This window comes from Pollicipes pollicipes, unplaced genomic scaffold (assembly GCF_011947565.3).
Source record: "Pollicipes pollicipes isolate AB1234 unplaced genomic scaffold, Ppol_2.1 Scaffold_6686;HRSCAF=7923_pilon_pilon_pilon, whole genome shotgun sequence".
NCBI lineage: Eukaryota > Metazoa > Arthropoda > Thecostraca > Pollicipedomorpha > Pollicipedidae > Pollicipes > Pollicipes pollicipes.
In genome coordinates, this window is record NW_023596921.1 from 17,705,802 (window position 1) to 17,722,769 (window position 16,968).

A 16,968-nucleotide genomic window follows, 5' to 3' on the forward strand; every position below is an offset into this window, starting at 1 on the left:
GCAGAATACGGAGCCTTGCAGAAACACCTGGCAGCGGTCAAGAGACGGATAGAAATGACCACGCATCGGAAATCGGTAGTTTCCAACGCTTTATGAAATCAACTGGTATGCGTGTAAAAGACGTTCCGGGCCGGATGTTTCATTAGTACAATTTTAGGTGAGAAGTCGCGACGGATTACGGGAAGGCGCAATGGCGTAATCTCTCGCGGAATTAGCAAGTTGTTCCTGGGGGAATCAGGGGAGACTGGAGACACCCAGGTGTATTCCTTGGTAGGTAAATACCTTTTAGGCATGCACCAAACAGTGGAATATTTATACGTGGGGCTGTAAGCAGTGTCATAAAACCAGGAAATGAATCGGGCAAGGTATGGGGAAGGGGTACATGTGCCATGGCATTTCAGTCAATGGTACTAGATGGGTGCCTTACCGCAAGTACAATAATTCAAACAATTTCCCTCATTTTGTGCACAATATCTCGCCAATGAGATAATAACTGGGTAATTGTTTCAAAGTATGCATTTCCTTGTTTTCATTGCATTACTTTTGGAATGTTTGTGGTTCAGTATTCACTTATAACCAGCAAACTGAAGGGGGGCGGGCATGACCACTCCCTAGTCTTCCCTAGACGGAGGCTGACCCTCTCACACGAAGTTATCTGCGTGCTCCATTTGCTTTGTTCAGGCAGCTCAGATTGCTCAGCACATAACTTCTTGCAAAGATGAACAGAACAGCGACCAATGCCCAAGTTCCACCTATCCAGTACTAATTTATTCAGATCTGACAAGTGTATCAGCAATGGATTTTACCACTGAATTACTTTCCACACTTGAGTTATATCTGTTTGGCATAACCACGAATATTTTTGGCTTTTTACGCAACTCGGGACGCTTCATACCTTACTCAACTAGTCAGAAAACGCAAAAGTTTCGCACGCCGAGCTATATCTTCCTGTGTACCTTTCATGACTGTCTGCCGCTCGGGTCGAAATTTGTTTTGAATATAGGTGTTAAAATGTTACTTTGATACAAGACTAACAAATTACACACATAAGACACTTGTTGCACCTAATTTGTAACAACAAAGGCTAATTGTCGTTCTCATTGAGCATAATCGACCATCATAAGCATAAACAGATGTTTGATTGCGGTACGATAGCATCCGGTACTTCTGATAGGCAAAATCTGATTTAGAGTCTAAAAATTTCGTCGCCAGTCAAATTTATGTCGGGTGTCAGAACCGTTCATAAAACTCGGTAAGCAGAGGATATGTTTTTGGCGGAGCTATTTTTTGGCAAGGGGCGGCGATAATTTTTTTCATTAAACTGGCCTCAGAGAATTAACTGGTCAGCCAACTGAATTGCATTGGTAAAACGTTTTAGTCAGCAGTTGAAGAGAATTCCGTTCCATTTCGGGGTCCCCAGCGGCTTTGATTCTGCTGATAGCCCCCAGGACCGCACGGAGACCCTCAGAAGGATGCATCACAGCCGGTCCCCTCCTCGACGCGGCTAGCCTTCTGACTGAGATATCCAGCGGCGGGTTGGCGCGGGGGCCCTCGCCGATGCCAACAGGCTCCTTACTGGCACAGGAAGTCCAATAATTGGTACCGAGACACTAATTCGCCTTATCGGTCCGTGGTTGAAACGGTGCGGAGGATCATTCGTCCGGTACCAGTGTCCTTGACTGGCACAGGCCTCTTCTCTGCCTCATTGTACATGTGAACCTTTTTGTCATTTCTCATGAATCCTTTCATTGTCAGGGGGGGCCAGACCAGCACAATAGGTCCTTTGAAATACGGGGCCCATCATCGTCCCTATTCAGCAAATGTGCTCCTGGCCGACCTGGGGCGCATTGCCGACACATGGTCTCCTTCCAGGGGCTGTGGTCACTAACCAGCGATGTGGGTGCTTCATTGTTTCAGGTGTTCCGACGAATGAAGGATGCCTTCTGATTGACATTTGAAGATCCTGGCCTGTTGGGGAAATAGCCCTAGATCCCAGAATGGCACGGAACGGGCTGTTTAATATCGCTGCTCTCAGTCAGCTACCTCAATTAGAGACACAGTCGCACGAGGCCTACGATCAATGCTAAAGCTACTCTGACATTTTACAATCCGGTCTTCAGGCTGTGATCCCTGCATATGACCTCCGGCCTGCTCTTAGAACCCTTCAATCGGGCCCTAGATCTTCGGCCACAAAGAACCAAAAAAAGATCCTCGGGATCCATGGGACCCTCAGAGCCTGGGGGTGGGGTGGGGGGAGTCGTGCTTAATTCGGTGTTCCGTGAAAACACAGCTTAAGTGGCCATTTTAAGCGTCCTTGTAATTTTGCATCACTTTAAAATGAATGTTTGGGGCGTTTGTGCCTCTCCGATTGGAATTCAATGTTCATAAAAATAAATGTGATGCCCCGGAGTCAAGGTTCTTGGTGCCTTTTCACCGAAGGTGCCGAACGAGGATTTCGCCTAAGCGGAGTGTAAGACATGGAAATTGTGATGCCACTGTATTTTGTTGCCCCTTGAAAGGGAAGCGTTGGACCACTTTCAATCGTTCTTTCAGTTGGTGTTTCAAGGAAAGAAGTGCAGTGGCGGTCTGAAAGAATGGTGCCCCTTGACCGAATGGGTCGATGCAGGATTTCGTTAATGGAGAGGCACGGGCCTTATATATAGCCTATAGCGTCAGCAGCTGAGTGCGTCGTAAAGCCCCAATGACAACGAAGGCTGCTGGTGCCTGTTTTCCTGAACAGGGTGCTCTTTCTCTGAACGGTCCGATCCATAATTTTTCCGGAGTGAACGGCACACCGATTGTGGTGCCACTGGATTTTGATGCCCTGTTAAAAGTATGGTTTTGGGCTTTGTACATGGCCTGCTTTAATTTAGAGACCCTGGAGGATAAAGATGATGCCGCCCCACAAGAAAGATTTTCGTACCTCCTCGCCCAAGGGTCCGATCCGGGATTTTATCAAGGAGGAAAGCTCAACATACTTATGCGCTTGGAATTCATGGCCCTTTCAGAAAAAAAGGTCTGGGCCCCTTCTGGTACCCTCTGGAATAGTGTGCTTCCTGAAAATAAAGGTTACGTCGTCCCAAAAAGAAGGGTTGGTGCTCCCTCGCTGCATGGACCGACGGAGGGTTGCGTCAAGGGGTACGGCATAAATAAATGGTGCTCCTGCAAGTTGGTGTCTCACAAAAATACAGGTTATGTGGTTCCGAAATGAAGGCATTTTCGCCCCTTTCCGATGAGATTTGGTGCCTCTTTGGGGCATTAAAATCTCATGGGGCCCAAGGGGGAGGAGAATGACCCTATATCCTTTCCCTCTGGACCCGCCCCTGCTTTGTGATGCCCCAGAAATTTGTGCCTCTGGGAAATAAAAGTTATGATGCCCGGTAATTAAGTTTTCTGGTGCTCCCTTGTGTAACAGGCAGATCCAGAATTTTGCGAGGATGAAATGTCTAGATATTGTAGTGTTCATGGATGCAGCCTGTTTAAAACCAAATGTTCTGGAAATTCGAATCGCCTTCTAAGATAAAGGGTCTCCTTAAAACAAAGGTAATGGTGCCCCTAAATGAAGGCTGCGGTGCCACAAACTGATGGTTGTGTTGCCCCCTAGCCCAAGAAGTCAATACAGGATTTTTCAGAGTGGGAGGCATAACATTGCTGTATCCCTGAAATTTGGTGCCCTTGGACGATGAAGGCTTGGGGCCGTTTATGGTGTCACCGGATTTCGGTGCCTAGCGAAGATTAATATTTGTCGTCGGTTGGGGTGCCACTGAAGTTTTGGGTCCTGGTGAAAATAAGGGTTATGTGAATCCGAAATGAGAATTTTGCTGTCCCCTCGTCATGGCATTTTGTTTTATCTCTCGCCCCAAGGGACGGGGAAATAGCCCCATCCCCCTCTCCAACCCCTACCACTTTGGATCCGCCATAGGTCGAGATCGGTTGCCAAGGCACGTCTCATCGCCCCAAGGCGTAGTTCGTTATTTCTATTCATTTATGACTTGGCTCCATGCGTAAGCCCCATTTCTGTTACTTGGGCACAGGTCTGAGTATATGACGTGTCGTGTTTATGACTGCAAAGTTCAATTCTTTGCTCCGAAAAGTGTTGTTTGTACAAACTATGTAGCTGGTGCCTCCTCCGTCCGAAACAAGTGTGTGCTGGGCCATGCTGCATCTAAACTCTCCCCCACCCACGCTTCAAGCGAGTGTTTCCTCCAAGTCAACAAGCGCCCACCAGCGGCTCAGGTGCGCACGCGAACAGGTACGCACACTGTGTTCTACATACGGCCCGCAGATAGACGCCTATTGCATACTCTATCGCGTTTCCCATTTCAAGAGCATTTGCAATAAGCGCCGCTTAGTGTTCTCTGCTGCCATTGCCCTAAACACACGGTGTACGTGCATTCATTACCAAAGACTCGGCAAAGCAATGAAACGAACAGTGCATATTAAGAACTACTTCATCACTCCACATTATATATACCTCATTAGGGATGTATTCCCATTGGCCTCACGCGAAATCGGGTCCATTGCAGTCTGGCTTACGTGTTTACGGCCATCGGTCGCCTTGGCCGATCAGCTGATCGCACGCACCATTTTAATTCGCGCCAATCTGCCTGTCGTCAAGTGCCTGAAGTCTGGCGCGTGGATGATAATGTAATGGCATTCGTACTTAGTCTGGCGGAGACATTTCTCGCTTTCGAGTTTATCAAGTGCCGTAGTCATCCAGCATCAACTTAAAAGATTACGACTTGTTCCGTGGAAGTTGGTTTGCGAAGACGGGCTCAGTGTGAGATCAAACAAGTAGCAAGTAAATGTGGAAGTAAGCAAACATTCTTGCCTCACATGGTTGCAATTATCGACAAAATAGGGATTATGTTCTCACGAAACATCATCGCCGATATTCAGTGCAGCGATAACGTTATGTGTAAGACAGCGAGAATAGGCACTTACATATATGTACAACAAAACACATGCATAACGGGTGTCAGCATCAACCACACGTTTCAAATAATTACATAACATGAGTTAACACATTTGCACTCCAATTCTTTATTCGACGAGATATTCACGACGACGAGATATAGAAAAAAAACGTGAGAAGAAACACAAACACACAGTATGCTGTTATATTAACCGAGAAACGCCCCAGAGAAAACCTGCCTCCCCTGGCATGGTGGAAAAGTAAATTTAATGACAGAACCTGCAACCACCCCCGACTACTGGCAATGTATCCGCTGAATGCCGACAATAACGTGATGCTCTGACATTTGTCTCGCTGCTGCTCCATGCGATCGGCTGCTGGTCGCCTAACTCCCACACTATTGCATCTCCCGTTTCAAGAGCATTTGTAGCATGGCCCATACACTGGGTTGGCGTAAGCGCACTGTGTGCTCCTACATCCGTTACAAAAGACTTGGTGAGTATCTAAAACTATTATGATCACATCCAAGTTACATACCGGTATATTTGTCATATGCTCCTCGGTCTTATGCGTTCACTGCAGCCTGTCTTGCGCAGTAACAGCGATAGGTCGCTGTGGCCGATCATCTAATCGTCCCCGCCATTTTCATTCGCGCCAGCCTACCTGTCGTCATGTGCGTGCGAACAGTCTGGCGCGTCAAAAAAAAGATGTTCTAGTTGTTCGGAAGGGGAAAGTTTCGCGAGCATCGGAACCATTCGGCGCCAGCCCATGGAGAGATCACAGCTTGTTGCGAGGGAGATGGTCTCTGGGGACGGGCTCAGCATGAGGTCAAGCTAGGAGCAAGCAAATATGGAAGGAAGCAAACATGGTTTTGTCTGTATTGTCCACCATGGCTTCAGTTATTAACAAAATGAGGAATACGGTTTCACAAAAAAATCGTTGCCGATACCCGACGCGGCAATAACATGACGCTCAACCCTCGCCATGATAGGCGGCGATAATGGCACGTGTTTTGATACCAAAACGTGTTCCAAGATTATGTGGTTTCGGAGCAGCGGTAGTTTGTGATGAACACTTTACGGCGATCTACAGTTGGCTTAGGCGCCAGGCAGCAAGAGAATTGCACTGCATAATGTACTCAGAATTGAACAAGACACCGCCAGTTTTAGTTTCGTGTCAACGCGAGGCATGGTCTCGTAAACATGAAGTAAAACTACAAGTGCGGTTTTCTGGAAAATTCAACCTTTGGCCTGTCAACAACATAAAACTGGTACCAATCGTGAGATCGTGTCCAGAACAATATGCTGGTGTTCTCGGCAAGTTCTGTCTTTATAAGGCTGGAAACGCCAGGGAGAGGGTCAACCCTCTCTCCCCCTATCAGTTCGAGTCATGCAAAACGGCGAATCAGGGCGATGGTTAAGACATTCCGCGAGCATAGGTACTTAAACATACGTACAACGCACATGCAGAAGGAATATCACTAGCTACCACGTGTTTCCTGAGCGTAACATTACATGAATCCACACTTTGCACTCCGATATGTGAGTGCCAAAGCTCTCCCATGATATTATTCCGGTCATGACTCGGCCAGATATTCTGGAGGCAAGCAAATCTTCGCACGAAACAGAAAATTGCACGAGATGCTGTCATCCCACCGAAAGAAACTTGCATACATCTAGTTAACTTGTCGCCGTCAATCACGAAAAAATATATCTATAATACATGTAAGCATTAAGTGTGACACAGTATTCCTGAGATATAATTATTTCCGAAGGTGTATTCGCATTGCCCTGTCATGAGGCTGTCGTTAGAGAACGTGGGCACGTACTGAAGCTTATTTTCGATAACAAATCAGATCGACTTAAGCCACAATGGGCCTTTGTCTTAGTCGATTCTGGACCACTGCTTGGCGCGAAATTATTGGTCCCAATCAAAATAATTAAGATTTAGATCCTCCTCAACGGCGTAGGTCCCCCTATAATGTGGAAAAACCCGAGACCAATAAGGACGGCACCTGAGTGATCGAAGCTGCCGCTGCAGGCCAACAAAGAGGTTCCCGTCAACAGTGAATGGCCCTCATAATAAGCGACAACATCCTAACAACAATATGGTGGGACCCTTGGACGATCGGGAGTACTACGGCAAGCTAACATATAGGGTCCAGCCAGAGCGCAGGACCCGCTGAGCATAGGCGAATAACCAAAGATCAGTGTACATGAATTAATGCGGCTGTGTGATCGAGAGTGCCCGGGCAGGTTAACAAAGAGGGCGCTGTCACGTGAAGGGTCCTCAGCAAATAAGCTCAAAAGGGAAAGAACCATAGATCAAAGAAGAGGGCCCTTGGGCATCGAGTGCCTCGGTGCGTTACCGTATATAGACCCCAGCAAGAGCACGGATCCTCCAAACACGTAAAAAGAACCCGATGCCAGTATGAAGGGCCCCTGGGCAACTGAGCCGGGCGTGGCGGGGACCGTCGCGCCCACGCCGCCCGCCACGTCTCCGGCCACGGCGCCCGCCCGGCGCGCCTGCGCCCAGTCCGGCGGTGGGACCCGGGGCGCGGCCACGCCCAGGCCTGACACCTGGCCGGGTCGGGTTGGCCGGCTCAGAATTGAATTTTTGATACCAACGACATACACCATTCGGCAACATTTCGAAGCATTCGGCTCATTCTCATGCATTGCACCTCGACCTAATAATGCAGGTTTGCCTCGACCTAATGTCAAATTGTAGGTTTACTGCGCTTGTGTCAAGGAAGCCATGCTTGCACCCCTTTTCAACGAGGCTAACATATCCCTTCCGTTTACAGCACAGCTGGCAGTTTTGGCAGCACTTGGGAAGCTGAGGCGGTCTCGACTTCTCGCTTATCATTGTCTGACAATGACGCAGTCCTCTCGCGAACCAAGTTTCTGGCAGTGGAAGCCCACGTTTATCACCTGCAGGCGACGCTGAACCGAAAGAAACGCAAGTGGCGGCAAGTGATGCTCTCCATGAAGAGGTATGTAAGGGTCGCTGAGGGAAAGGCGTCGACGCTCGACAGGTTGGTGAAGCTTGGAGTGGTGACAAGTAAACAGCTCCGCAGTGTGACAACCAGGACTTGTCTCGTGCATTAAGCTTGCGGTGCAGGAGCCGCAAAGTCCATGAATACGTCAAGCCCCACCTGCACCTGCCGCTCCCACCCTCGTTCACCCTGTCCCGGAGGACGCGTTACTTTCGCGTTACGCTGGGGGCGATGGAGGCAAGCGTTACTGCTCTGAAGGCGGCCGTCCAGGGCATGAGTGCTATCAAGCGTCTCTACGTTACGTCGTTTGACGAGATGGCGCTAGACGGACGGGTCTGCCACGAATCCCCTGCCGACCAGCTGCTGTCAGCTTCGAAGCTGCAGCTGCTCATGGTCCGGTCCCTCTGTGGGCCATGGAAGCAGCCGTTGTACTATGGTTTCGATGAACCGATGACGCTAGAAGCACTGACGGATGTCATCAACGTGCTGGAGACGCTCGGGGTCCACGTGGTCGCCGCTGTATCCGACATGGGGACTCCGAACGAACTCATGTGGCGTAAAGCAGGCGTGACGGCTAACAAGACGTGGATCACTATACCCGCCGCCCCAGGACGGTGAGCATTTTCCCCCGGAACCTTACTTATTGTTTTTGTTTGTTTTATATTTTGTATTTACGAGTTTACTTACCTACTTGTTGGCCGTATGGCTGGTACCTAAAATTACAGTTAAAGTACATCACCTGAGTTCTCAGTATTTTCCCTTATTTTTGCAACATATTTGTCCGAAGCTGACAAGCTTCCACATTGAGGTAAGAAGCCATAACTACATCATCTGCGTGCTCTGCCGTTGTCAGATCGATCTGGTGAGGCGAGGTCAGTAATCGTGTTGAATTTTTTAACAACCAACAGCAGGACGACTAGTGCGGTCATGTCCCAGATTCCACTAAAAATTTGCGATAGAGGCAATCTGATGCGTAGAGCTCAACTGACACAATATCAAGTCTCCCTGATCTGTGAGTCACGAAGTATGCCCCAAGACGTTTTCTTACTCACTTTGAATGGACATTGGCATGCTCTTAGAGCGGTACCACCGTAATGATCCACGGTATATTATCAAGTCGCCTATCTTTGAGATCACAAATATTTTTGTTACAATTGAACTGAAAAGGAAATTCATCCAAGCCAAGTTGAAAAAGTGACCTCGTGACCGCGGTCATAGGTCATCGTTTCTGCTTCTCATAATGTCTGTTCTAACTTTTTATTCTGCAGACAACACGCCTCGTATGCTGTCTCTCCGAAACATAAATTATATATGAGGGTACGCGTGTCTGAATAGCCTTCGTACGGCACATGATGCCGTAGGAAGTTGCCGGCACATGATGGTATTCATTCATTTTTACATTCGGACGCTACCGAAATGGGGCGATTGTCTCCAGACTGTCGCGTTGCTTTAATACCTTGGTATTTGCTCACATTTATGTACCCATTATGCCTGGGATTACCTGTCATGCTAAATTCACGTAACACAGCATCAGCTATTGCTGACCTTCGGGCCGCGCTACATGGAGCTTGTGGCTGTTCGTGGGGCCTGGTGTAATGTTGGTACAAGCCGAGCGTCGCAGCACTAATAAATAGACAAAAGTACATAAACAAAAGGACATCAATAAACAAAGTACAAAAAACATGCATGTTACGAAATCAAGTCCGGTTGATCCTGTAGAGCAACAACATGGTACGGGCAACGAGCCTCGGCCGCCAGTTCCGCGTGGCCCTTGTCGTTGCTGTCATCATATACTAGGTGCCTGATGTCAGTCCTCTCATGGGGTGCGCATGCGCCGACTTCAACAGGCGTCAGGGTTCCCTGGGTACAGGCAGTCAACGCTGGATCAGTTGACGTCATTTCTTGACAATCAGCTGGCGTTTATCAAGGACCTTGCTAGGCCTATTAATTTATTTTTTATCAAAAGATCGGCTATCCCTTCCCTTATAGCTACACAGGGTTTGAAACTGTGCTGGAGAAGCCTCTGGGAGTAGGGGGAAAGTCTGTGTTAACTTTACTCGTTATTACGCCGATTTGGGAACGTTAGTGAATGACAAGGCTTCATGTCACAGCATTTGGTTTACGGTGTAGCGAGCCATAACCCGCGGGAGCCTGACCCCTTATGTTACTGGTCACATTCTCTAAGCCATGGACATGTACGAATTTCGCATATAGAAAATGGCCTCCAGTATCTGTTTTTTTAACATCGAAGAATCAGAGGTCGCGGCCATGGGCGAGAAACTCGCTGTACGGCTCACGCTGCTGCGCGGTGACAGCTATTTACTGCCCTTTCCAGACTTCCCGACAAAGCGTCCAGAGAAAGCGACTGGCGACACAGCTGTTCTCCCCGTCTGCGGGGACCGGCATCGCCGCTCCCCGCCAACAGGCAAGGCCGTGCCGTTCGACTGGAGCCTGACACAGCTTTCCTCAGCGCTGACCAGCGTTTGAACCAACCGGACAACCTGACGAACGAAAGCCTGCAGGGCCCCCGATCCAGGTAGTGCTGTTGACCATTGTCTGGATGCACTACCACTGTTTTCTGATAATGATAAGCGTGACACTGAATTCCAGTAATGCTGTTGGGAAGGAACGGAGCTCACTGCCTAGAAAACGGAGAGTATCTGAACGACGGGTGGATACCCATGCAATATTTTGGCACGATAGCTTGTGCCCTCCACCCCCTCTTCCCATTGGCCCGGTTTGATCCCCCCCCCCCCCTACACGTTTTATGTAATGCACAAAACGTAAGCGGTAGGTATCGGTAGGGTGCAGGCAGCGCAGTACTCGTCGCTCGTTGGGCGTCCCAGTTACCTGATTGGATTATGTCACGCTGAACCACAAAAATGTGGCCGCGTATAAAAACAAAGACACGATAACGAAAGACTGGGCACGTCTGGGTCCAAGACGCTTTGCTGTCGCAGTGACGAAACAAAACTGCCGACTAATAATAAGGTCTGATTAATGCGCCTGTTAGGTACGTTGAAATGACTGTGTCTCGTTGCGTAACAGATCCAAGATCCAGCTGTGGGGAAGCGGCAGCGCATGCGGACGCTGTGGAGGCCGCCTACCAGCAAGCATCCGCGATGCCTCCAGTGCCCGTCCTAAACGAGGTCGACGAGGACGACGGGGCCAACGAGTCGGGCTAAGACAAGCTCCATGGTGGTGGTGGCGTGGGAACCGAAAATGGCCCCCGCTGTGGTGACGAGATGGACGAGGTCAACATTGAGCAGGAGGCGCTGGTTTTCGTTGCCGGCTTCGTGGCGGTCAAGTGTAAACAACTCGATCCAAGCATGGAACTGTCGACCCAAGAGGCACCAACCAGCTGCATGCCGGACAGCTGGACGCACACGATTGGTCGGGGTGGTCTGATAGTGCCGTCACCGGCCCGGATGAGCGTTGTCGAGGCTTTCGAGGCCGTGCCCCAGCTTGTGATGGGCCGAGGCACGAACTGAGACATGGGTATCGTTGGCCGCTTCGCAAAGCTTATGCTAAAAAAGTGTTCTGTGCTTGACAAGCGGATCGCACGGAAGGTGGTGACGACGTGCATCCATCTGTGCCTCAGATGACCAGGGCTGAACGGGCTACTGCCAGGCGCGTAGCTCAACAGGTGCGACAGCAGGTGGACAGCGTGAAGTGAACATCGTTGTGCTTATGTGAGCATAAGTGAGTGATCTTATGTGAGCATCGCTGTGCCTTTTTATTTTCTTTTGTTTTGCATGCTTGTGTGTCTTTCTGAGGCATGCTTTTGTGCCTTTCTGAGGCGGTTTCTTCGCAAATAAGCGTTTGGGTTGTTTTAGATGGGTTATCATGTCGCATAACTCTAGATTTAAGCTGAAAAATGTGTAGTTGTGTTATCCGCCCCCACCCCCTGCTTGCTTTGTGTTCTCGCCAAGTGTGCACAGTGGAGCGCATGCTGGGCGCAATGATCGTTGTAAGTAAGATACGGTGAATTGTGAGCTATACGAGTGTACGACGTGTTGGCAGGATGGAGTGACGGACATGATCTTGATAAGCGTCACGCGCCACGACCTTTGGAGGCTTCACGACGTAGTTGACGCATTATGCAATGCCCATAATGTCCTATAGTTTACCAGGCATGAGACAGCACACCACCTCTGCCGTCTCAAACTGCCGCAATCGCACACCATTGCAACCCGGCACGCCACTACGTAGTGTCGACGTTCAGCTCAACTGTCCAGATGATGATCCTGGTGACGCTCCTCTCTGGCAGTGTTTGGACCCCAGGCAGGTTCGCCAGCCTGGATTTGAGCAGCTGTATGCTGGCCAACTTCAGTGCATCGCTTTACAATACAATCGCAATGTTTGGCATTCTTAGCAAATGGGAGTGCCATGGCACACAGCCTCTCGGTCCCTAGGCCTATGTTCGCTATTATGCACCCAACGTGGCAAAAAGATTGTTTCCATATTTCCTCATAGTACTTCTTCAAGTGCCCTGTGGCGATCATCAGATGCATTTGTTAGTTAGTATACCGATGTGGCAGACGCGAAGGTAGCGCAGGCGGGGCAACGATGCCAGGCTGGGACTTCGTGACGTCACTGTAATAGTGAAGGCAGATTGTCAGAAAAATCTCCGGATGATCACACCTTATTACACGACCTTGGGTGACATCAATTTTTCATAGCGGGACCAGGTCGTAAAATCATTACAACACTTGAATAAAACAGTGGATGAGAAATCGTCCTTTCCAGCGCGCAGACCCTTGCGCGCTGGCCCAAACCTTTTGATGCTATTTGTTTCACTAGTCGATTCTGCAAAATAATGAACGTCGTCAAGGAACCATGGGAAGACCTTGCGCGTTTTGAACTCGTTTCGACTCGCTCCATCCAATATTAATGAGACCCCTTATCTCCAGTAAAGGGGCCCTCTTAAGTACAACACTTCTGGGTATTGTTAACTGCCTGAATGACAAAGAGGCGTTAACAGCGTGCTGAGTAATGGTGCGACCAAAACGACGTCTATATATCCCGCAATGTTGCTGTATTTGTGTTAGAAAAATAAAAATGTTTATGGACAACTGAAACATAAATAAACGTGGCTGCAGACAAAAAGGGATGATAAAACAATTCTCGCCAATCAAAAGCTAACCAAATGCCCCGAAAACTGAAACACATGGAGTCAGCTTCGAACCAACAACCGGCTTCGAAGCGGGCACGGCCCACGCCGGCTTCCAGTCACCTGCCGGCCAGCCAGCAGCTGGCCGGCCGCCCATCGGAGCCAGGTCGAGGGCCTGGTCACGTGATCCCTGCCACCAGCTACGCAGGTGTGCCGCCCAATTCGCCGAAAACCGGCCCGTCAGCGGCACACAACAGGGCCGCCACAAATACCGAAAACTGGCCACTCAGCGGCGCACAACAGGACCGCCACAAATACCGAAAACTGGCCAGTCAGCGGCACACAACAGGGCGCCACAAATACCGAAAACTGGCCACTCAGCGGCACATAACAGGGTCGCCACAAATACATAGATCAGATGCCCAGCGATGTCTGTTCGGCGATAGTGGGGCGACCCGCCGTGGTGGTACCAGTCGCATTGAATACACCAGCATTCAACCACAGAACGCAGATTCTCCTTTCTCGCTGTTGAGAAGCACCACTTGAAGAACACAGAAAAGTCACAAAATCTGATTTCCCAACCGAGGTTTGGCTTGTGCGAGCCCGGGATGCGTGGGATGTGTGACGAGAGCCGAACATCTACTGAATGTTCGTCTGGAACATGACCGCGTGCAGTTGGGATTCATTCCCTTGCTCGACATCTCGACGTTCACGTGCCAAGTTAGTGGCGCCTTTTCCCGAATCCTCGGACTTCAGTCATCCACGTGGGCATTTTGCAATTTTGCAATTGGGCATTTTCGGTATTTGCGGCGGCCCTTGGTGGAGAAGTTGCAACAAAAAGGTGTCTTTATATCCTGTATCCTTTCTTTGACGCCGGCAGATCGTCTTCTGGCCACGAACCAAATCTCAGAAAGCTTCTGTCCTACGGTGACACTCCAACTTGGTAACACATTCTCTCCATTTTCGTTATGGACGGCACAGGCGCAGGTCTCAAGCGAAGCGGGACCTCAGCAAGATTATTGGTGAAACCGGGGCCTTGGAGCAAACCTGAGTTCGGAGACATCCCGTGTCCGCGCAGTCCAAGAGTAAACGCTATGGTTTGGAATCTACCAGATTTTCCCATCGCTTTGCCATACGTTTGTAAGGAAAGTCTTAAGCCTGTCCTTTCTGGACCACGTCTACCTGAAGGCAGAGCCTTCCTGGTGCAGCATGGTGGCTCCTGACTGTCCATGGACAGCCTCCCGTGGCTCCGTAGCCTCCCGAGGCGCTGTTCGCTACCAGGAGCCTAATGTCTACATCTCTGTACTGTACATTCAACGCCGCGAATGTGCGGCCACGCTTGTAAGTCCTCTAACTTCGGGGTGTCGTCATGCGCGACAGAAAATCTCTCCAACGTGTACACAAGTGAGAGAGCGATAAGAATGGGCCCGTTCGTTTCGTTTACCTGCATCCCTGTGACAATGAGGATGTCTGGCCTCGTTGCTTCAGGATCTGTCATACAAAGCGAAAGCTGAGCAGGCACGGCGTCTGTCGTATCAACAGCATCAAGCGACGATTATCCACAGAAGTTGGTGGAGCTACCAATATCAAGGAGGGCGCACGTGCCGATCGCCCTTTCCTAGTTGACGCGAATCCTGACGGGAATCATGGCCATGATTCTCTGTATCTTTAAAGCGCCAGCAGCGATGCTTACTGGACCATTTTTGGCTGTTGTCTCAGCAAACATTTGCCACGTCATTCTTGCGAAGGCGATCTCATGCGAAGGCGACGTCAGACCCTTGTGTAAAATTGTGGGATGCCGTCCTTTGTAAATTTTGCAGATGTCCAAGACATGGTCCATCATGTATCTCTTCTTCACCTCGGCGTCTTTCTCTTGGGGCACCCGGAAATCTTCAAGCCTATTTTTCGCCACGATACCAGCACCTGTACTCCACGTCCTCTGTAGCCATGCTGGGAGCCAAACAGCTGGTCTGGCTTGCGGCTTCGTTTTGTGCTTTGTTTGCGTTAAGCCCTTTGCAGTGTTCTGATATGCAGATTGCTTCCAAAGCACCATTTTGGACTGATTTTGGCCCAGTCTTCCACAAATCTCGCGAAATGTTTGAAGACGGGACACCTGCCAGAGACTTGAACCCTGACAGCCTGACCCTTTCAGAGGTCTTGCATATGATTCGGCAGCTTGTCCAGCACACCTCTCAGGACGCCTGGATGGTCAAACTCCCCCAGTGATGTAACCACACTGATAACCACATAGCAATAAAAGTCAGGGTTACTAATATACGTTGCCAATACGCGTTACTTGGAGGAGTAGTAAAGCATAAGCTGCGCACATTGCCGTCTCAGCACTTGACCCTTCACCATGCCCAGCTGACAATGGCCATGCAATTCCTGCGCTGCGGGGCTGTTGGGAAGGTGTAACGCAAAAATGTCGTGTACCTCGTCACCTACCAACTTTACAAAGCCCCTCAAACGTCTACATTACCGAGACAAACGTAATGTCTGGGAGCTCTTTACAGGAAGCGTTCCACATTGTTATCGGGTTTTGAACTTAAATTGCCATATTGAGGATCATTCGGTACAGTTCACAGCCCAGCCCTATTTAAGACCTAAACCTCCCCGGTCTCTGAGCTTCACGCTCGCGAAGAGGTGCATGCTAATTCGAAAAGACCATTTGAAGGTGGCCCAGGCATCTATGACGTCATAATAACGTCAGTTACCTCTCATTCCATTGGTCATGCGGCGATCAAGCCAAGGAAAATGTCATGGCCGAGTGGTTCATATCTGACGTTCGTCAGCACGACTTCCAGATATACTGACCGCCAATTGGGTCTTAATCAATGTTGTGCAAGGTACGATTACCTAATCAAACAATGATGTACTGAGGAGCATATTTACTGAACAGAGAAGCTTGTTTAGAGCAGTCTTTTCCACTATAAAGGATGCCAATAGGTAACCTTTATCCAATAGGTACATGCCATATTAGGTATAAGTGAGCTTATTTTACCATATATGATGCTTGATTCAATATTTGTTCATGGGGAACATTTCCCTTTAATCAGCGCACCTGAGATGTAAAAGAGAACCAGAAATGCTCCATTCAGCGACCACTTCATCAACGCACATGACACGGAAATGATCGACACAAGCTCGCTCAACATATCCATCCTGTAGGTATATAAAGATGTGTAAATAAATCTAGCAGCTAAATTCAAATGAGAACTGGGGAACCTACACTGAACACTATGAGTTTCCCCTGTAGGTTTTTGAAGTATACCCCGCATCATACCGTCTGGTAGTGCAGTTCTCCTCCAATGGAGTTGCTTGATGGCATGCGGCCGCAGAGCAGTAAGTGATGCTTCTTAAAATGCTCTACGGCACACTGGTTGTTAATTGAATCGAAGGTTTGCTTCATATGCATGTGCAAAGGAAAACCAACGGCTGAAATATATATATATATATATATATATATATATATATATGGTTTTTCTGGACTCATTCGCTCTATTATGAGCATAAGGTTGTTTTTATTCTCCTGTACATACAGCGTCGAAAGAGCTAGGACGACCAAAAAGCTTGGTGTTTCGAGATATGAGATGACGAGTTGTATTCCAAGACAGGTTTTCAACTGCAACAAAACCCGAACCGCCTTCCTTTGTACACAACTCAGGAAGGTTATTACAGCACAAAAATCTCATAACAAACAGGAATGTAGCAAATAAACCGGAGGGCATGATGCAATCATCTGCTCATTTGCTCAACAATAATTTTCTGACTGGTCTTGTCCCTATCATGTTATTCTTCTTTCTCACATTTGGAGTTCCTTCGCATTCATCCTGCTTAAGACAGTGTAGGTAGCAGTTTGTTCTTGCATTTACTTTACGTAAGTTTGCAGCATTAGCAAAGCATTTCAGCAGTCAAAAACTCATCAGTCACAGCAATGTTACC

The 16,968-nt window shown here is 48.9% G+C and overlaps 1 protein-coding gene across 1 annotated transcript in view; it reads right to left on the reverse strand.

The window, feature by feature from the left end:
• Positions 1-16,664: 16,664 nt before the first annotated feature.
• LOC119107705 (platelet glycoprotein V-like) overlaps positions 16,665-16,968 on the reverse strand; it is a 13,604-nt gene continuing 13,300 nt past the window's right edge. Inside the window, exon 4 of the mRNA XM_037231245.1 lies at positions 16,665-16,968. This exon is cut by the window's right edge and continues 910 nt beyond it. The gene's annotated coding sequence lies outside the window, so the exon portion shown is untranslated.